This window comes from Orbicella faveolata, unplaced genomic scaffold (genome assembly GCF_042242905.1).
Source record: "Orbicella faveolata isolate gen_17 unplaced genomic scaffold, um_ofav_v1 contig_50, whole genome shotgun sequence".
Lineage (NCBI taxonomy): Eukaryota > Metazoa > Cnidaria > Anthozoa > Scleractinia > Merulinidae > Orbicella > Orbicella faveolata.
In genome coordinates, this window is record NW_028301581.1 from 73,567 (window position 1) to 81,151 (window position 7,585).

Genomic DNA, 7,585 nt, shown 5'->3' on the forward strand with positions numbered 1-7,585 from the left:
CAAAGGGCAGAATTATATCTATGGCTTCCTGGGTTTTATTTGTGTTAGTGTCACTCACCTCTTGAATATGTCAAGCTTCAATCTGGTGTCAGAAGGGACGAGAGGCAGCAAATTTGTGTATTAGTAGCAGAGTGTGATCAAGGAATTTTTTCCTTCAAAAGCACCAGAACTGTGAATTTGAAGTTATGAATATTGCTATCTTAACTGATGCAGATGAGGAACACCCTGAAAAGATTCTGTATTCCTCAGTTAAGCAACCATTTTATGCCACAGAAACATGTTATTTTAAGGGGTCAAGTTTCAGAACAACTCGCATTAATATCGATCGAATTAATGTTAATCCTAATGATTATTATAATCCAGCAATGGATTATTATAATCCAGTAATAGATCATTATAATCCAGTAATAGATTATTATAATCCTTTACTGAGGTTCGAGCCATGCCTTAATTAATCAGGATTAATATTAATCTCATGTAAGATTAATATTAATCTGATAAATATCAATCCTACGTAGGATTCCTATTAATCCTTTGTGGCATTAATATTATTCCTACCTAGGATTAATCTTTGACCAAAGCTTCTGAAGATTGACATCATTTAACAATCTAAGGCATCCTTATCACTATCTCTTGGCAATTTGTTAAATAATGGTATCAATCGCTTTACATAACTATATAAGCTGTGGAAATATTTCGTTCATATGACACAGACTTGGCAGCACAAATTTGTACAAGTCTGTCAATAAAGAAAATATTCTATTCCAACCACAATGGATATGCTTCTTGTGCTAGTAGTTTGTGAAGAAAACTCTTTTATGTTGTTACACTCAGTCAACTTTTGCAATCTTTATTAATGGTTATGATATTTTAGTAGCAGAAGTTGGCAGTTGTGTCAGCTCTGCTGGTAATACAGTACAGTTGCAACTGACTTTTTTGCAGGGCCATGAAAATTCTTAATGTAGAATAGAATAAAGATCTTGAGTAACTTAAAAAATAACAAAGTGAAATGGATGTCAGTACGCACGTCATCAAAGGAAATCTGTGAATCCCTTCCAGTTATTGCTGAAAGACTTAGCCTTTCTGAGTTGGATCCATAGAGATTGCCATTTCCTTGGGAGCATTTCATAAAATGGACCGTCTACGTATATACTGGACTTAGAGTAGGAGTTTGTGATGAAGGACAGGGTTTCAGGATTGATGTCATAGAAGGGGCTATTGTTGCTGGTTGGTTAGCTGGTGAGGTCCACGAGGGCGCCTGACTTACTGAAGAGCTGCCGCCAATCTCAGCTGTACGGAAGAACCCTAGCATTATGTTGGCAAGTGACCTTGCTGATAATATATCCTGTATGCATTGATAATGATACTTTATACATGTCTTGTTATTCACTGTAATGAGAATGTTGCCACTTCTAACCTGGGACAATGATGCCAACTGTTCAACTGCTTCAACAATCCATAAAATTTGTATCTAGAGAAACATATAGCTTTCTTGAAGTAAAGCTACAGCATCTCCGAAGAAAACCATTCAAGGACAAATAGTATGATTTCTGTGATAAGGATGTACCTACTGCTTGCGAACAGTTCTTATCACAGCCTGGCCCGGCGTCATAATATATAATGCAAGTAAGTAAAATGTTCACGGAAAGCTTCGTATTTTGTCCCTTGAAAGCAAACATGTAGAGACTTCAAACAAATCTTGCAATAAAAATGAGTCTAAACAATGCGTAAGTACATGACAAACGCTAAAGGCAAAAAATACGCATTTGGGTACAATGGGAGTTTTGCAGGCCTGTCGCAACTTTTTAATTTCTGAGATTAATATTAATCCAAATGATATTAATAATCTAATCCTTCCAATTTTTTTGCCTTGCCTTAATCTATTACTGAATTATAATAATCTATTATTATTATAATCCATGGATTAATATTAATCCGAGTTGTCCTGAAGTTTTGATGAATTCAACAATCAAGCTGAACATGAGGTTATTGATTGATTATGATGTGAGTGGGCCAGCTGGCAGAATCCTGTGAATTTGAGGACCTGTGTGAAAGTTTAATCATGAGATATTAGTTATTGGCTTTCAAGATTCCAGTATTAAGAGAACGGCCAGTCTCTGCCTCACCATTATGCATACTGCACACCGTGTCCATTGTAATGTTGGGATGTCACCATTTCATGCCCCCATACTGATGGCTGAAATGGTAGTGCACAGGTCTACGCACACAAGTGGTTTGGACATACAGCCTGATCTAATCTCGGTTAGGTTGTTTTGTTTCATGCCTTATTGGGTATTTGATCCAGACTGAGGGCAAGTCACTTTCCCTTTACTATATAGCATTGGACTTGGTTGGTCGACTGGACAGTCTGATATATTTTGAGATGGTGCTGCCATTGGTTCAGGGGCTGTTTCTGTTATGCTCTCCTGTGTTGGATTACCCAGGGTGTTTAGCTGAGAAGCTTCGGGTTTGGAGGAGAGCAGCACAGTCACAGGATTACTGTGGGTGGTATGTCAACAGTCGGTTGCTTCATGAAGACCATGGAAAGAGAGCATATATTGTTGGGGACATTGCTGGAGGCAAAACTGCTTTTTAGATATCTTTTTAATCATTTTATCTTTTATTAATTGTAACACTTGATATGCATTTTTATCAAATGAATAAAGACATTATGATTATTACTATTATTATTACTGTTGGAGGTAACTCTTTGACATTTATTTTGTAATTGTAGGTTGTGGACCTAGCACTTCTTCTTGTTCTAGATCTGTAAACTTTGCACCAATTAAAGGGCTCGTGTAACACTAGAAAGTACAATACAAATATACAAATTAATAGAAGTAACAAGATGAAAGAGTAAAACAAAGCAATGACAAATGATTAGTCACAAACAGAAGTAAATAGGCACGCTGCAAGGAAGTAAGTGAGGTTGGCCATAATTGAAAACTTCCTTGAAATTACAAACATGAATGAAGGGAAGAAAAGCAACACCAATATAATAGTAAGATAGTAAAAATCATATGCAAGCATTTTGCAAAAGTAAAATTATATAAATACCTAAATGAACTTCAAGTTCATTTTTGAAAGCTGACAAATTGCCTGCTATAACGACAAGTGGTTGGTCATTCTATGACTCAATTATCCTGGTAAAGAATGCCGAGTAATATTATATACATTAACCTTCCTGCCCTCAACGTTCAGCTTTTACAGAATGATTTGCTTTTGTTGACTTTAATTCAAAAACATCGTTTGAGTTGAGATGACTTCAACAGAAAACAACAAACTGCAGCATGCTGAAACATACAGTCACATTTTTTTTGCAAATCAAGTGTGAAAAATATTTCTCAACAGGCTGATGTTGACAGAAACTTTGGCTAAGTCTTGCACCTTACCTGGCTGCTTGATTGGAACATACAAATTTATTCCCCTTCAGGTCCATCATTTGTGTACCTGATTTGTCTATCTCCTGCAATCAGCCCACCCTCAGCTTTTTCAGCCATGCCCAAGTCAAAGGTCTGTTGCACTTATGTGTGCATAATTCCTCTCTTGCAGTCAAGAGGTGAAGCCAGCTTGACTTTGGACATAAAACGTTGTCCAGTGGATCTTAAAATTGCAACTGCACCAGGGACTGTTAGGGAATGTTATTCAGTAATCAGCTTTTAGGGCTGCCTTTGGTAGATGAAATAGCTGTTTTAAACACTGCCAATAGATTACAATTGTTGTTGGCAATGAGAGATCCTGGTGTAATGAGATGATACAAAGCTAAATATGCTAAAGTAATAATTAAACTGAAATAGTTGTCTTTATGAAATATTGTATGCAGTAGACAATATTATGTTATATTCATCAAGAAATAGTTTGTTTGACAGCTTTCGTGAAAACACCCTGAAAAGAACAAGCCATTTATAGGAATCAGTTGGTACAAACCGGTACACATAACAATTAAAATGAAATGAAATAATTTCCACAATAATGATATGATGACAAATTACATGTATATAATAATGAAAGGTGCATAGAAGAAACATCACTCAATTATTTTCATGCAAATGAAAATAATTTATTGCAAACTTAAATAAAAAAGATGAATAAGCTACACCTGTGCCATGGTCCTTAATTAATTTTGTTACTGGATTTTGTTTAGTTATATTGAACAGGATGATGGCCTATGAACTGATTTTTTTTAAACACAAAATGCATCCAAATTGTGGTCGAAGACTAAAAGAAGAAACAAAGAAAACATGTCTTAGCAACAATGGACTCATCATGCCCTGTAGGGTACAGGGCATTGTGGAGACTGGTCATCATTTTCATCTGACTTGCAGTCTTTTTGTGGCATTTGCCCTGGCCATATGGCATTGCATTAAGCTTGGAGAAGTTTCTCTGATTAGCTCTTGAAACCTTCCTTCCTCAGCAACATCAGAGAGAGAACTTCCCCAGATTTCGGCGTGGGCGAGGATTGGTGCTTGTAAGCTGATCAGAGCTCAACGTTGTGACTGTTGGGGTCACCAATGCAACCCAATTTTTTCACTGGCAACTACCTTTCCATGCTTTTTGCTGACTGAAATACTTTTGCTGGTGACTAAAATTAATATGAAAACTAAGGGGCCAGCTGGCCCCAAGGTTTTTTCCTGAAAGTCGAGCCCTGCTGAAAGTATCAATCACTCATCTTCATGTTTTTAAGAGAAAAATTGTTGGCAGCTGCTGTCATTTTGTGTAGCATACGGTGTTGATCCATTGCCTTAGTGGTAATAAGTTGGCAAGGCGTTTACAATAAGGCGAGAGATCTTTCCTTTCTAGTTTGCAGCCTTTCTTTTGCAATAACTGGTAGCACACTACAGACAACTCTTGCCTTGCAGACCCCCTGCTATTATGGACAGCCTGATGTTACTGATAGAGGCTATATATGAAAAACCATAATTTAGATGTCAAAATTGGCAAAATAGAATATAACTACATCTGCACTTAGTTAAGTCGGGAAAAATCCTGTGATATCACACCAACTATAAAAATCTCAGAAAAAAAAATATAATAGGATATTAAAACTGAAACATTAAAGCTAATATTAAAACTAATACAATGGACTACAAACTACTAAGTGTTAGAATGAAAATAGCATTTATTATTAAATCTTAATAATAAATCTTAATCACTTTCTGAAACAGACGGTGTCTTATGGCCTTAATGAATGAAAATTAATCTGTCAATTTTCTGACACTGTCTGGCAGAGAGTTGAATGATGGAGCAGCCATTGATTTATGGCTATTATCCTATCCCTATTGCAAAATTGTGAACACTTCATATGATCCCACACTGATTCTTTTAGTGTTTCTCAATTGTTACGAGGGACACCTTGAATGTATTGAGTGATTTGTCATTGTTCTGTTGTCTTGGAGTGTTTACTACTGGTAGTTTGTACACTATTTTGACCTATACTACATATATTACAATTTTTTGCTTAAAAGCACAAAGCAGTATGTGCACTGCATGTGGGTTTATATGACTTGTATTGAGTCATTTTCATCTCACCCCTGTACTGCAGGCAGCCCTGCTATAACGGCAACAAATGACGATCTCAAGGATGTGCACTATAACAAGAGTCAACTGTATTGGTGTCCACTTCTATGGTGAATTTGATAGAGGGATGGTAGTTGTTGAGGGTTTCAAGGAAAGTTACTGCTGAACTTGAACCAGTTGTTAGTGAAGTGGTTTTTCTAAGGTAATAAGTCTGATGTCAGAATCTGTGAATTGGGTGATGGTTGGGAGCCTCATTTCTCGATAAATTTTATGGTTTAGCTTTCTGTGTAATAGTTAAAACAGGGGTGCCACACCAGGTCAGGAAATGGTCAGGAAAAAATTCTTCTAAGGTCAATGAATTTTTTGTTAATTTAGGGAAAATTGGCATTTTGAAGAAGAGTCAAGGAAAATATTCAGCACGACTGGTTTAATACCTGTAAAAGCTGGAGAACAGTTTGGGTCACTGTGATCTCAACTTTGTTTTTTCCTTAATAGAGAAGGAAAATCTGTTGAAAATTTTAAGTTTAATGAATGGGTAGAAATGAATGAAGCCTTTGCTATCTGCTATGTGACATTTATCTGACAGCATTGCAAATCTTACTTTGGGAACATTTGTGGTGATAAGGAAAGCACTGGTATTGAGGAAAGAGTTCCCTAATTTGGATATGTTATTAATATTCCTGAAACTGTGATCAATACGATGTCTTGTAACTACTGGGCATTTAATGATAATAATAAAAAAATAATAATAAACTGATATTTTAAAAGGAGGCCTCCAATCACCTAAAGGTGGTTTCCAGGAGGGTCCTCTAAAAAATACAAGTCTAAAATATACATTAAAATTAATGTCTAAAATACAGAAGTAATAAAAAATAAAAACGTGAGACTAAAACTAAGGTTTTAAACTAGAACTAGGATTAAAAATCTACTTCCAACTAAGGTTAAAATGATTAACCAAGGAACAAGGTAAGACTGAATGGCAGTCAGTGAGGAGAATTACAAAAATATCAGTTATGACACTGGACAAGATAAAAATGAAGGACAATCAGTATAGAGAATTCCAATATCGGTTCTGACACTGGACGAGATAAAACTAAATGACAATCTGTATGGAGAATTGCAATATTTATTCTCACACTTGACAAGATAAAACTGAGCGACAATCAGCATGAAGAATTACAACAATTCTTTTGACAACGGACAAGATAAAACTGAATGGCAGTCAGTGTGGAGAAGTACAACATTATCAGTTCTGAGACTGGACAACACAAAACTGAATGGCACTAAGTAGAGAGAATTACAACAATCTCAGTTCTGACACTGGACGAGATAAAATTGAATGACAATTTGGATGGTGAATTCAACGATGTTAGTTCTGATACTGGACAAGATAAAACTGAACGACAACCTGTATGGAGAATTACAATATTTATTCTCACACTTGATAAGATAAAACTGGAGGACAATCAGTATGAAGAATTACAACAATTCTTCTGAACACAGACAAGATAAAACTGAATGGCAGTCAGTGTGGAGAAGTACAACATTATCAGTTCTGACACTGGACAACATAAAACTGAATGACAATCAACATGGAGAATTACAACAACATCAGTTCTCACACCGGACAATATCAGTTCTGACACTGGATAAAAAATGAATGACTATCTGTATGGAGAATTACAACAATATGAGTTCTGACAATGGACAAGATAAAACTGAACAACACAATCAGTATGGAGAATTACAACAATATCAGTTCTCACTCTGGACAAGACAAAACTAAAGGACAATCAGTATGGAAAATTGCAATATCAACTCTGACACTGGACAAGATAAAAATGAATGAGAATCAGTAGGGAGAATTACAACAATATCAGTTCTGACACTGGACAAGATAAAAACAAAGGGCAATCAGTATAAAGAATTGCAATATTAATTCTGACTCTCGACAACATAGACCTGAATGACAATCAGTATGAAGAATTACAACATTATCAGTTCTGACAATAGACAAGATAAAAATGAAGGATGAGTATGGAAAATTGCAATATTAATTCTGACACTG